This window comes from Ursus americanus, chromosome 31, assembly GCF_024610735.1.
Source record: "Ursus americanus isolate L20-20 chromosome 31, mUrsAme1.1.p, whole genome shotgun sequence".
Taxonomy (NCBI): Eukaryota; Metazoa; Chordata; class Mammalia; order Carnivora; family Ursidae; genus Ursus; species Ursus americanus.
In genome coordinates, this window is record NC_142157.1 from 22,501,459 (window position 1) to 22,517,062 (window position 15,604).

Here is a 15,604-nt window from a genome sequence, read left to right on the forward strand (position 1 = left end):
ATAACAGGACAGCCTGACTTATCAGCATAACAAATATTTCTGTCAGCCTTCAGAGAACATGGGGTAAGTGAAAAGGAGAGTAGTTATGTCAGCCTGCACTTTTAACCTAAGCCTAGACGCCAAGAGCTGCACTAAATTTAAAAAAAGACAAAACTTGCAGGTCTAATTAACAGTTGATAAAGTACAAATATCTTAGCACATCACATAACAGACAGATTGAGCCTTTTGACAGGCGGTGGAAACCTCACATGAAAATATTTCATCGAATGTGAGTATTAAGGTGGAAAACATGAGTTGAAGTGGGAAGAAGGGAAAAAGCCCTCTTGCTGTGGCAAGACACATTTTTCCTTCAGTTGGGAAAGGATGCGGTTCAAGGTAACAGTCCATCGTGTCTTCATTGAATTATGGTGCTGACGTGCTCATCTCCCAAAATAGGTCTGTCACCACTTTTGAACCATATTCAGCTATAATGAGAGGCAATGTGCAAAAGTTGCTTTTAGGTTCAAGTGAATCCCTAATCCATTGCAATATCTGAGAACTTTAATTTTAAAATAAGAATGGTGTTTATGTATTAATTCAGAAGCCTTGACTAACACTTCACTTTGCAGGAGAAATTAATATCTCATGCAGGAGAAATTAATATCTCATGCAGCAAAATTAATATCCCTAGGAATAGAATCTAAAACTCTCATCACAGGAATACATGTTAAATAGAGAATTAAAAATTGCGGGGTTTTTTTTTTCTCGTTATTCCAATATATACACGTTTAACTCATGCCCTTGTTTTTTTTCCTATATCTTTATTTAAAAAATTTTAATTCCGGTGAAGTTAACATACAGTGTTGTATTAGTTTCAGGTGTACCGTATAGTGATTCAACACTTCCATACATCACCCGGTGCTCATCACAACAGGGACCTTCCTTGATCCCCGTCACCTGTCTCCCTAACCCCCCCCCCCCCACAACATCCCCTCTGGTAACCATGTTTCTTCTCTATAAAGAGTCTGTTTTTTGGTTTGTCTCTTTTTTTCTCCTTTGTTCCTTTGTTTTGCTTCTTAAATTCAACATATGAGTGAAACCTTATAAAAACTCTGTGGTTCTGAGTAATGGTTTAAAAGAGTGGAATGAACCCATTTTCCATAAAACAAGGGAGGAGTTCGAATGTATCTGGTGTTCAGAGCACTGGGGGTCACACTCTATTGCATGTTAGGGATTAACTTTGCATTGCTGGAGGCCTCCCCCATTTGGCACACCGTAATCATACTCCTTTATGTTTGACAGCAGAAAGAATGACATTTGGGGGACTCTGAAGCAGGGAGGGCTGTAACGGCTGGCTGCCCCCTGGAAATAAGAAATAGTGAATTTTTCTCCTGGTTAACACAGTCTGAACCAAAAGATTTCCATGAACAAAAATTGCCTTTAATGCCTCTCTCCATTTTCCCTGTTCACTTCTATTCTGGTCTGTTTGGTGATTCTCTCATGTTCTCTGGACTCCCCATTATGGTTCTCTCCTCCCTCTGAGAGGGGGAGTAATTCTTAGTCTGCTGCACTTGAGTCTGCCTGCCAGGCAACCCTCCTCAACCCGCCAGCCCCCTCCAGGTAGCACTCATTCTCTTTCACGCCCAAACATACATCCCTTGTGGCTGCAAGTTTCTCTTCTCTGAAGCTACTTATTTTGATGGGGGGGGAAGCCATGCTCAAGTATTCATGAATGACAGTGAGTTCATGACTTGTCCATCTGGTAGGACATTTGCATACTACTGGGGGTCATCAGGGAAAGATGCATTTTCTAATCTTAGAAAAAACCTAAAAATTCAGTAGGTTACATTATTTTTAAAAAAGGGTGCCTATGGCCAGTCAAGTTTGGGAAAACCTCATATGTAACAGTCCATTATTGGAGATTCGTAACACTTGGTAGTTTTTCCAAGCACAGGTACGTTCTAAGTAGAGAGAGCCATTTGTTTGAACCTGAGATTTTCCCCAAATTTAGGAGCCCTAACGAACATATCTGTCTGTGTGTGTTCTTTTCTTAGTATAACAACTATTGAGTCTCCATGGAGAACACACTTAGAGATATGCTTCAGTATTCCAAAGTAGGGATTTGTCCGACGGTGCGAATTTCAGATACCGTGGTGGCACCTTGAGTGAGTGTTCCGGAGTTCGATTGTCTTTCAATTCTTCTAAAGTCTCTTTAGAGTTGTCTTATCGTTGTCTCCTCCACCTATGAGCATTTGGCTGTCTTATCCAGTTCACTGTCATGTGTGATCAGTGCTGGTTGTACGTTTATGTAAACGAATCATTCACCTGTTCTTGACGTCATCGCTGAGGCTGAAGTTCTCTTCAGCCGCTCGTTCAAGAAGAGCAGTGCATATTGCTTCCTACAGAGAAAGTGTAATTTCTGTCTACAAACAAAGGCCTTATTTTGATTCCTCTTGCCTTATTTTGACCATTTCTCTTCACCTGGTGGAGGGAGTCTGTGATATTAAGGATCGTTGCTGCAAGCGCGTCATTCCCACCAAATCAAATCCTGCAAGACCAGTGATCGATTCTTGTCGTCGTGCAGAAAACTGAGACAGACATTTCACGGCCGGGCATCGGCTCTGCTGGAGAAGCCGTGTGGGTGGTGCCGAAGCTGCTTCTGACGGAGTCAAGTTGCCACTTTAGAGCAGAACCGGCCAAGTCTGCCTGCCTGGGAGAGGCTTGCTTTTATTGGGAGCAGTTTCTCTGCCTTATTTGGGGTGAGAGGGGAGAGGCCGTCTGCAGGACAGCACATCTCTCCCCGACCTTGGGCAGAGCAGTAGCAGAACTGCTTTTCACTTAGGATCCCTTTGTACCATCCCATCAGCAACTCTGGACTGTGCTCCAAGTCTTTACCTCGGGGATTCACGTCACCTGGTGAATCCGAACCTTCTTGGAGATGTCTTCAATCATTTCATTCCTCTGTAAGTTAAGTTGGAGAGACGTTGGAAAGAGGGACATCAAGGAAGCAAAATGCTATCAGTGGAAACTACTGTAGGATACATGATTTCTTGTTGAAAAGTAAGTGGTACGCACGGCTTTGTAAAGAAAATAATGCTCTAAGAATTTACTGGAAAAAAAAGGAAGATTTGTCCCTTAAGCCATCATTTGAGAATTTATAGGGGAAGATATTGTTCTCCAAAAGCAGACCAAAGCTAAAACAAGTTAAAAACAAACAAGAATTGGAGAAAAAGACATACCACTAGATTCTTAATATTTGTCCTAAAACAATGAAAAAGGTGTATTTGTCTACATTTCCTTAGCTTTATTTATTTTTTGTAAGATTTTATTTATTTATTTGAGAGAGAGAGTGAGCACAAGCCGGGGGAGAGCAGGGGGAGGGAGGGGCTGACAGAGAGGGAGAAGCAGACTCCCCACTGAGCAGGGCACCCTAGCGGGGCTCGATCCCAGGACGGAGGGATCACAGCCTGAGCCGAAGGCAGATGCTTAACCAACTGAGCCACCCAGGCGCCCTCCATTTCCTTAGCTTTAACATGATTTTTTAAAAATATTTCTCAGAGATTTCAAACATTACTCATGAAAGCGGATTAGAGAAATGCTTAATTTTTAAAAATGTAGTTTAAAAAATTTTAATTTGAAATATAAATTTAAAAATGTACAGTACTCAACTAACTGATAGCTTTAAGGAATTCCACTGAGTCTCAGTTTACCCCTCTGTAAAAGGGACTATAGACTGGGTGTATAATTTCATGGGTTATAATAATGTGAAAGTATTTTATAATAGAAAAATACTAAGCAGATAAAGTTACTATCATTATAATTCAAATTGCTCTTAAGGGAAAGTTCTAAGAAAGTAAGCTATTCTGGGGCGCCTGGGTGGCACAGCGGTTAAGCATCTGCCTTTGGCTCAGGGCATGATCCTGGCGTTATGGGATCGAGCCCCACATCAGGCTCCTCTGCTATGAGCCTGCTTCTTCCTCTCCCACTCCCCCTGCTTGTGTTCCCTCTCTCGCTGGCTGTTTCTATCTCTGTCGAATAAATAAATAAAATCTTAAAAAAAAAAAGAAAAGAAAAAAGAAAATAAGCTATTCTATTTAGAAAGACATGGTAAGACAAAACCACATCCCCATGCCAGCACATACCAATCCATCTAGTACCTTCCACGTATGGTCTAGGTGCTTTTCCAACTGCTGTTTTTTTCACTGGGTCTCGAGGCAAGTGAGGCTTCACTTGAGCCCCTTACAAGGGGAATCTCAGTTTTCTGCAGTACTCTGGGTCCTCTGGACATCAGGCCTGGTGGTTTTCCAAGCCAGACATTTTGGGGGCTCATGTCTCCAGTGCAGATCCCAGGAGTTGGGGTACCTGATGTGGGTCACCAAACCCTGTTGTATGTTGCCACTCCAGGGCTGGGGTTTGTGGTAAGACCATATCTCTGCCTCTCCTACCGGTCTGGATGTGGTCTTTCTACCCTTTGTTGTGGAGAAGCAATTCATCTAGTTTTCAGATCTTTTTCAGAGCCGGAGCTGTGGATTTGGTGTGTCTGTGGGAGGGCGTGAGTTCAGGGTCTTCCTACACTGCTGACTTGCAGAAGTCCCCCACCCCACTGCAGCATTCTTTCCAAGAACCAAGACATGGAAACAGCCTGTGTCCACCAACAGATAAATGGATAAAGAAAATGTGGTATATATAAAATGAAATGTTATTTAGCTGCAAAAAGAAGGAAATCTTGCCATTTGCAACGACACGGATGGAACTTGAGGGCATTATGCTAAGTGAAATGAGACAGACAAATACCATATGATCTCACTTATATGTGGAATCTAAAAAAATAAAACAAAATGAGCTCATAAACACAGAAAACAGATTGGGTGGTTGCTAGAAGCTGTGGCGTAGGGGGTGGGCAAAATGGGTGCAGGTGGTCAAAAGGTACAAATTTCCAGTTATAAAATGTATGGCATGTTTCCAGTTATAAAATATATGATGTATGGCATGTTTACTATAATTAATAATACTATATTGCATATTTGCCTGTTGCTAAAAGAGTAGATCTTAAAATTTCTCATCACAGGAAAAAGTTTTGTAACTATGTGTGGTTATGGGTGCTAAGGAGACCTATTGGGTGATCATTTCACAATGTATACAAATATCAAATTGTTACATAGTACACCTGAAACTGATATCATGTTACATGTCAATTATACCTCAATTAAGAAAAAAAAGAAAATAATACCTTTTTACACTCTCGCTATTCTCCATCCTCCTTCCGTACATTTGCTGAAATCAAGCTTCTAATTGTTCCTATTATTTCCTTTTTTGCTTCTCTGTATTTTTTTTCATTCTATTCATGGGAACCAAGATGTTCTTGGCAGCCTGTTTTCCAATACAGTGCACAAGCTCGTTTCCTTTATATATTTTCTCAAGGTTACTGGATGACCATGTCAATCATCTGGGTGCTGGTCAAAAGCAAAGATTCCCAGACCCTTCTGTAGTCCTTCTGTATCAGTGTTTCTGAGTGTGGCCTCAGGATCTGAATTTCCAGAAGATTCTTGCACATACTAAAGTTCGAGAGCTGCTTAATTTTTTTTCAACTTACTTTTTCTCACTAGTGTCTCTTATTGCAAATGGAAAAGAAAACTTTGCAGTCCACAAAGAGCCTATTTTCTAGATGGCAGAAAATGGAACAAATGCTTAAGAGTATCAACATGCATTATACAATCAAGTCCTTGTATTATTTTTTCCTCAACATCAGGACCTGTGGTCGCTTTGAAGTGAGTCTAGACATAGTCTCTCTTTCAGTATCTTGATGAATTATTCCTGAAGGAAAGAGAAGGTACAAGAGATTGGCAGAGGTGAGCCCCTCTTTCTTTTGAGGAGGTGTGAAACGTAGGCAAGAACTAGATGCCCAAAGACATGACAGTTTTGTAACCTTGGAAGGATCCCTTCCTTTACCTGGGTTTCAGGTACCTCATACACCATTGAGCCAAATAATCTCTTCATTCCCTTTGAGCACTAATAAACGAAATATCATTCTTCTTCTGCAGGGGCGGCATAAAGCCGAACCAAAAGATGAAAATGGAAATGAAGGTAGAAGTTCCCTTAAACAGCAAATAGTGAAGTTGTATGCTTCATGGCCAATTTTCCTTCTTACATTAAAAAAAAAATTATGTAAAAATACCATACAGCAATGAAAAAGAATAAAATACACATCCAGTTGGATGCATCTCAGGAAATAATATTAAGGGGAAAGAATGAAGTTGCGGAAGAATTCAGGGATTCCATTTATATCAGCTCAAAACAGTCAAGACTCAACTGCACATTGTTTGAACATATCAACATACATGCCAGACTACAAAGAAAAGCAAGGGAATGACAACCCCGAATTCAGGGTAGTGGTTTTCCCTAGGGAGAAGCCCCATGACGTGATGGAGTGGCACATAGGAGCCCTCCGAGGTGCCCAGAACACTTTATCTCTTATCCTGGGTGGGGGTTTCATGGTCGTCCATTTTACTGTAACTCATCATATCTTATACACATGTTATAATTATTCTTTTGTAACCAATCAGTTTCTAATGAAAACAATTACAAATAAGTCAGGAACGTATCCTATTTTGACATATAGTAAATTTGTCTCCTCTACTGTGTGTGCTTCTGTGCTGTTACTCGATTTCTTTACAGACTTCCATGTTTAAGTAAATAGATCTTTCATGAGAAACCTAAAACAGAACCCTGTACTTTGGAAGTTCTTCATGTAAAAACAGAACAGCATCAACAACACAAGGTAAGAGAACATCAACAAATATGTAACAGGTACCTTTGCTAATGTAAACTAGAACTGTATAAACATGGATTGTGTAAGGCATGCATTTCTGCAAGCAGAGAAATGTGGTGCCAGATTTCCAGAGCATCGTCCTCTACAGCTATTATTAGCTCCTTACCATTTAAATAGTGCAAGTTTCTTTTATTCACAAATATTAAAAATTATGGCTTATTCTTCCCCGTCCCCTTGGTCATAAATGCAATGATTCATTTTTAAATATCATTATCCAGGCACTGCTTTGCAAGAACTATTCTTCAAAAGAACACCCGTTTGTGTGAATGTTGAGTCTGGATTTCTTGGCCACACTGTTGAACCCAGGAGTCTCCTGCTGGTAGATCAGTGATTTTGCAGCTTTGGAAAATGTTAAATTAGTCATCATGCCCCTTTACTGAAGTTGGCCAGGATTCTCAGCTCATAGGAGATAAAATGTCTTCTGAGGTAGGGAAAACAAAACAGCACCAGGCCCAAGATTTTAGATCTTGTGAACTTTCCCCCGAGGCTGAATGCCACCAGCCTTGACCACCATGTTCCCCAACATACAAACCCACCCTACCGCACTCCCTTCTTCACTAAATCCCAGCGATGATTCAGGTCCTGGAGATCACGTAGCTGTGTGTGCGTGGTGGGGGAGAGGGGAGATGGAGGGAGAGGGCAAGGGAGAGAGAATGGCTTCCTGAAGCATGTCTAACTTCTCCATTCCCAGATTACATGTAAAGAAAATAATCTCATCTCTCATATAAGCGCACAGCACAAGAATTTTGCTTCCCTGAAATTCGGCATCTAACACAGATCACAATTAAAGATGTAGTTACAAAATAGAAATAATTTACTCAGCCCTTTTTTGAGACACGCAATAAATATGGGGGCCTATTCTATCTGTGAATGCTATGGAAATGCATTTAAAAGGCAAAAATCAGAGTAGCTCATAGCTGTTTATCCTAGAAAATGCAAAAGAAAGCCATATCCTTTCTTATATCTTGTTGCTATGGAAAGTTTCACAGTCTGGATATGCACCCTAAACTGTTTTCAAAAATGGAATAGACAATGCAATGAAAGTGAAATTCATCGTTGTTCTAAACATTTAAAACAGAGGTAGCATTTGCTGGTAAAATTTAAAAGTTTGCTCTTCTATTAAGATGGAAAAGAAGTTTTCTCCATTCATAATTTTTATAAAGCAAGGTCTTTTTTGTAGTTGTTCAAAAATAGGGTGGTAAAAGTGGATATAACAGAGCTAACATACATGACGCCTAAAAATGGATGTGAAGACACTTAGCAGCTGAAGACGCGTGCCTGAAGAGATGTGCGTGGAATCCCGACTTGAGGAACCGTCTAATTCGGTGGGTTATTACCGGATGCCCATTTGTCTGTGCGAAATGAAAGCAGAGAAACTGTTAAGGGCATAGAGAAATAAGATAAGATCTTGTAGGAGCCCAGGCTTATGTGCAAGTCAAATTAAAGGGCCCCATCATCAACGTGATGAAAAGCAGCTGACATTTCTAACACAAATAAGACCTGAAAATTTGGGTGGAATTGCTTATATTTCTCTTCAGACTCCCAAAGAAAGACCCTATTAAGTCACAAATTGTACCAAGTGCCTTAAAGAGGTGCCTGTCTGTTTTAATTTTCCTGACAGTCCTCACTGAGGCTTGGTCTAATAGTGATTGTATAGCCCTATTAGGAATGCCTCTGATAGAAAAATGCAGTTGTCAGCTAGTGCTTTATTATTTTGATGCTATGCAATAATTTCTCTCATAGCTGTTGTTATAAGAGGATATATTGGCCTACTCTCTCAGCTCCTAATTAAGCAACAGTGAAATTTTATACTGATATTGGATTTAAAGGGAAGATTGCAAATGCATTTATCTTCCAAACCTATCTAATTTTCATTAGTGTACTCTTCTAAACATAAAGAAATCCATTTTAGAAATGGATTGAACAATGTGATGCATTTTGTATTATTTTTCTGAAATCTAATTCCTGTTGGGTATTTAATACTTATCTTCCATTTAAAAATATAGACTGGAATGGGGGTGCATGGGTGTAGCAGCCGGTTAAACATCTGAGTCTTGGTTTCTGCTCTGGTCATGATCTCAGGTCGCGATCTTGGGGTTGTGAGATGGAGCCCCACGTCAGGCTCCGTGCTCAGCATGGAGTCTGCTTAAGATTCTCTGCCTCTCGCTCTACCCCTTCCCACCGTGCTCTCCGTCTCTCTAAAATAAATAAGTCTTTAAAAAAATACATAGACTGGAATGACTATATGTGACTGAGGCATTTTCAGGCACTTTTTTTTTTTTGCATGTATTACAAAAATAGGTGCTATAGAAATGTCACATTTCATCAATAACTTGTTTTGATTTTGAAGTGGTGAACCAGTAAGATAAACACTGAGCAGGTATAAATTAATCTAAAGGAAATAGTTCGGGGCGCCTGGGTAGCTCAGGCGTTAAGCATCTGCCTTTGGCTCAGGGCGTGATCCCAGCATTCTGGGATCGAGCCCCGCATCGGGCTCTTCCACTGGGAGCCTGCTTCTTCCTCTCCCACTCCCCCTGCGTGTGTTCCCTCTCTCACTGGCTGTCTCTCTCTCCCAAATAAATAAATAAAATCTTAAAAAAAAATAAAGGAAATAGTTCTTTTACAAACAGGTAACCATTTCAAAACTAGCAAGAACATCAATGTGACTGGAATAGTTACAATGAAACAAACAAACAAAAAGGATTGATGGCCAATCTGCCCCTTGATGCAGTTGTGTCTAATTTAGGCACGGGTCAGTGTTTTCTCTCAACTCCAGCTATTTTTATTCCCATCTTGGTTTGCTATAATTTGGTATTTCCTGGCCCTGACCATCATAATCATTAACCTTTTGGCAAATGCCCGGGTAATCTGTATCCGCCTATATTTCTGCCTATATTTCCTGACCACCCCTTCATTCCCAGTACTGCTGATTTTGATTCTTGCCCTAGTTGATTGAATACTATTTCAGCTCCGACGGACCTCCTGTTGTTAGCCTCAAATTGTTTCTTTGGTGTCTAAGCAATATATTTCCAATTTTATAAGCTATCATGAAATAAGTACCTCCAGATGCTGACAGAGACTTTACATATAATATTTAATCAGCAACACTGCTATAGAGCAGATATAATTATTCTCATATATATATAAATATATAAAGCCAAGACTCAGAAAAGAAAAAGACTTGCCTAAAGGTTCTCATAGTTTCTAAGTGGCAGAGGCAGGATTTGAAGCCTGGGCCAGCGGACTTTGCAACAGGTACTCCCCTCCTTTCTCCCTAGGCCACGCCCTCTAGATAGAGACCTTGGTGGAATTATCAGCCCAGTGCCTAGGAAAGCAAAATGGTCTGTACAGGAACCATCTAAGAGGAAGTGAAGGGTGAAAAGGCAATGATAGAATGGATTAACACATTTGGAGGTGAGGCCCGAGGTATCTGAGAAGTTGGTGATGATGTCAGATGAGTCTTATCGGGTATCTGGACGACAGACTGCAGATCAATGAGAAGCCAGGTAGGGTTGGGGGCTGTACTTCTGCACTGGTGGTGATTTTGCATTCACCCCTCGCCCCACCTAGGAACATTTGTTGATGTCTAGAGACGTTTTTGGTTGTCACGACTCGGGGCAGTGGAACTAGCATCTAGGGGTTAGAGGCCAGGGATACAGCTAAATATCCTACAATTTCACAGGACAGTCCCCCTCCCCCCCAAAAAAATGATCTGGCCCCAAATGTCAATAGCTAGAAAACCCAGGCCAGGGTGACTTGAAGGTATCAGAGTGGGAGAATATTGCTTCACTAGGGTCCATTTCATTGCATTGATCTTTCTTTGTGAGGCCAACTGTTTTCACTTAATTATGTGCAATGAGTAGGATTTAAATTATTTCAAAATGAATGAAGCAATTTTCAGCTTGTTCATTTCTGATGGGTTGAAAGCCGATTCGCTATTATGCTACAGACAGAAAGTCTTCAGTAATCTATCTCCTCTCGATGTTCTTTGACCCTCATGACTTTGAAGTAACTACTAACTTAAAAAGAGCACTCAGCTTTGTCTATGATGGAGAGAACATCCTCACTCTTGTCATTGTTTTTAAAGCAGAGGTTAAAAAAAAAAGTGCTTCTTCGCACCCCGTCTTCTGTTTTCGTCGAATCCTATAGAAATCCGGGATGCTATTTTGGCTGGTGACAGGAGACAACTTCTCAGAACCTGATATCACACTATCCAGTCTTGAAGTGGAGACACTTCCTCTTCATTCTCTGTGGGTTTCTTTTCAAAACACCACAATGAAATCATTGCTTTTCCCTCTAAGATGGAATCTTAGATCGAGCAGAGTATTAGCAGCTCATATATTCATCAGGTTTCTCTCTTTCTGTCTTTTTTTTTAAGATAAGGTTTCTTCTGTATAGAATATGAAAAGGCGTTTTAATGCTATCTCTCTGACTTATTCTCCCGTGCTTTTCCCTTTACAGGCTCACATTATTCATAGCAATACCCGCTCTTATTTCTTTTTAAATAGTGTGGCTTTTAAGCTGGGCAGACCCTGGTGGAAATGATCAGGGAGGATTTCATAGAAATATTGCTTCTTTGGCGGAGCTTTAGTTCCCATCCTAACAGATTGAAGGAAAGCAGTGTTTGTCCTCGCTCAGCTCCAAGGCGCGGAGAATGTTTGCCACTCTTCCTTATCAAAATCCCCTCCTCTGGAGTTCTTGAAGATGGAACAGAAATAAAGTTTTATCTTGTTTTTGTTTTTTTCCATGTCAGCCCCTGATAGCCATTGAGGGTAAAGGATATTGATTATGATCTTGGGTGGAGAATAGAGCAGAAGACGGAGGGGCCGTTCTCGGCTGTGTGGCTCATTTTCCCTGAGACAACCCACCGCCTTCACAAAGCAGAGTCACCCGGTGGCATGTCACTGGGGGCCTCCGTGTCCTCATCGGCCGGAAGGGACACAAGCAGTCCCTCCGGCCTCCTCCATCACTAGAGCAGGTGCTTGATGTCCCGCAGATAATGGAGTGCAACAGCTACAAGCCTGTCGGGAAAATCAGCTAGCCCTTCAATAAATATTTATCAAGCGCTCACTAATAAGCGAGGTCGTGACAATGGGTGTCCAACCGTTCGCTGGCAAAGGACGTGGTTTGCTCCAGATCTGCCCCCAATGTTATTGTCATAACGAAGTTCAAAAGGCTGCAAAGCATGGAAACTCTTTTAAGGATCAAAGGTCAAGAGGAAGTACATGGCACTGAAGTCAGAAACTTTTCACTTCCGGGTAACCCCGTGAACCAAAGCGGATCTGAGGGCGCCAGACCTGGTAGGGAGGTACTGTGGCGTCGCTCTTGTGTGTGCCGTCTCCTTCCCCATCCCCCTACCGGCGAAAGACCTGCTCTAATCGGACAGGAGCTCTCTCTCCGCATAATGTGCCCCTCTGCTTCATTGTTCTGTAGCCGAGTTTCACCTCTCTTCCTCTAATATTTATTGAGCACGAACTGCCCGCTCGGCTTACACATTAGGACATTTCCAGAAGGGAAATACTATTATTAGCTCTCATCTCGTAGGTAAGAGACTTCAATTTGGATAGTTAGCGACTTGCCCGGGGTCCCACAGGGAGAAAGTGATGGCGCTGAACTTGGACCCCCTGTGATTTCACTCCAGACATAGTTGCGACTTCTCAGACAGACTGGTTTATTTATTCTCCCACAACCAGAGAGATGGACATCTTGCTCTCAGACCCATCCTGGTCCTTATCCCTACGGGGACCTAGACATCGTAGGAGCCGCATCCCAACCCTCATGGAGGGTTGAAGGTCAGCCTACTTAAACAATATTGAGTGAGTAATCAATTTTTAGTGGAAAGAACGAGCCCTGACTTACAGTAAGGAGTTGTGAAACTAGAATCAGAATTAAAATGTTGGGAAAATGTTGAGTTCTTTTAAAAAAGAGTGCACCATGAAGAAATTAGGGATAATTCCATTTATTAACATGAAGTAAAAGAGGAACAGGAACACAGGGGCTCCTGACCAGAGCCTGGCTTTCTTGCTATTCCCATCTCTGAGAAAGAGCTATGAGGTCACTTTCTTCTCCACTTTCAGGGATTTCCACATTTTAGTTTCTGGCATCTGGGTGTGGGGGGTGCTGGGTTACTGTGTATTGCTTCTGACATATTTGTTTTCCCGTGATGCTTAAATGAAGTTTTGTTTTGTTTTGTTTTCCTTCTTTGGTCCCTGGTTAAACCTTCATTTTGCTTAGGGAAATTGAAGGCCCCTGTTGCTAAAAATAAGAGAGATGAATTGATAGTTAAATGTATTAAATAAAAACATTATACTTGGCTGAATGTTAGAATAGCAAAACATAAAAAGTACCATTATAATATATTCTACTTCTCTTAATTTGACACTAAGCTGCTTGCTTTCCTTTATACGTAGTCAACATCAGTTCACCAGAAGGACGGTAGTTAAGAAACAAGCTGTTAAATATTAAAGCTGGAACAATGTAATTGAATGTTTTTGGTATGGCTGTGTTCTAAATATATGCTATTAAGATACTGTTCCACAAAGATATTTAATTACTGACATCTAATCATGTTATTGCTGTTTCTTTAACCAAGCAAGAATATGAAGTGCTGGAAAGAAAACAGTTTCATTTTAAACAGAAACATTTTATTAATTTCAGCAATAAAACCAAACTCAAATCTCCAAATGAAATCATCCCATTTTTAAAGATAGCACTTCTCAGTTTGGTAATCCTTGTGTAATGCTGAGATAGATGGCTATACTTACCGTGTTCAAACATTCCCACAAATAATGCACACTATAAAAGTTAATTATGCTCGTTTATTACATCAAGATAAAATCTAAACCATGGAATTCACAAAGGAGAATTTCATAGTCAACAGTGGAGCATTATTATAGATGTTTATGACCATAACATTTTTAATGCCATAGACAATTTGGGAAGACATTAAGGCAACAATCAGAAAATCATAATATCTTTCACTGGTATAGTGCTTGCACAAATTCACAAACATTATCACATTTTATCATCACAGCAGTGCTGTGAGTTAAGCGAGGAAGATATTGTTAGAATAATTTCACATATGGGGAAATTGAGGCCACAGAAATGTATGTGACTTGTAGTTCACATGGCAAGTCCAGGGACAAAACTGAAATTGGGACCCGAAGCTCTTAATTTCAATTCCTGGGAATTAGAAGATAGGTTAAATGTGAGTAGTTTTATAATTGTGGTTTCTCATCATCAGTCTCACATTTTTTTTATAAGATTTTATTTATTTATTTGACAGAGACGGCCAGCGAGAGAGGGAACACAAGCAGGGGGAGTGGGAGAGGAAGAAGCAGGCTCATAGCAGAGGAGCCTGATGTGGGGCTCGATCCCATAACGCTGGGATCACGCCCTGAGCCGAAGGCAGACGCTTAACCACTGCGCTACCCAGGTGCCCCCAGTCTCACATTTTTTTAAAATTAAAAGGGTATTGTTTTAAAATGGTATGGCCAAAATGATTTGACCAAGAATTATTTCTCTCAGACCAGACATACTAAATGTTTTGAGTTCATGGAAATATCAAAATAATGGCTTTTATTTTGGGGGTTTTTTGGTTTTTGGGTTTTGTTTTTTTAGCTTACAAAGCCATTTTTGTTAAAAGGCTTTTGTTAATATTTCAGATTTTTTTTTTTTTTTACTTTTTTACTTCCTGACTTTTCTTCTCATCCTCATTACAAATAGGTCAGTTTCTACTAGGAGATTTGAGAGACCGTTTCTCCCTAGTATTCGTGAATGCATTCAGAGAGGCAAGTAGGAAGTAAAAATAACCCATCTTGAACACCGAAATAATTTTCTAGGGGTGTCACTTACGTTAAGTGCTGACAAGATGACTCGGTCCACATTCATAAGGAAGGAATTAGGAGGTTTGAAGTTTGATCACTGCATAAAAAATTGGACACACAACTATTGTATCTCAGTTATCATTTAGACATTCAGAATAAATCAGCTGGCCAGCTTTATAATTTCATAACTGGATTAGAATATCAGCCCGCTCATCTAATAGGTAAGAGGGAGCCCAGCTAAATAGTTGGGCATTCGGCTGCCATGAGGGTTGAGTATGTGAATTCAGCTTTCAGAATGGTCCATCCAACCTGTCTGGGACAAAATTCTGATTTAAGATTTTTCGTTTTCTAGACCAGGAGTCAGCAAACAGTTTATGTAAAGGGCCAAGGAGGAAATATTTTAGTCTTGCAGGGCCTATAGTCTCTGTTGAGACTCCCCAACGCTGCCACTGAAACACAAAAGCAGCCACAGCCAATATGCAAACACATGGGTACAGCTGCATTCCAATGAAGCTTTATTTACAAAAACAGGGGGCCACGGGCTATAGTTTGCCACCCCCTGATCTAGACCAGTTGGATTTAGTTCTGAGATTATCTATGAAACATTATGTCAAAATGCTGAATTTGGTGGTTTTTCCAACCATTGGTTTTGGCATATAAAACTTCATTTATTATACTTTATTGTCAAATAATAGCCTTATAGTTAGGTTGTCCTTGCTGGTTTTTTTTTCCCCCTGAGTTTCTTTCCCGCAAACATGCATTTGGATTTATTGAATAACTGCTGAGTCATAGCAGAATTCTTGGCACTGGAGAAATAACTTAAAGTAGCATCTTCTGTGACACAGTAGCCTGTTAGAGTGGCTGTTATAAACAAAATACATGTGAGTGTCATGCGGCTGACATGGACATTTTACAAGAGGATGGGGCTTCAAAAGGAGGTGTGGTAGGGGCGCCTGGGGGGCTCAGTCCA

At 40.7% G+C, this 15,604-nt stretch overlaps 1 long non-coding RNA gene across 4 annotated transcripts in view; it reads left to right on the forward strand.

Moving 5' to 3' along the window:
* Nucleotides 1-15,604, forward strand: part of LOC148107400 (uncharacterized) — a 97,640-nt gene that overhangs the window by 69,279 nt on the left and 12,757 nt on the right. For all 4 annotated transcript variants that reach the window (XR_015722430.1, XR_015722431.1, XR_015722432.1 and 1 more), the window contains one exon: nucleotides 1-15,604. This exon is cut by the window's right edge and continues 12,757 nt beyond it. This is a non-coding gene — a long non-coding RNA (uncharacterized LOC148107400).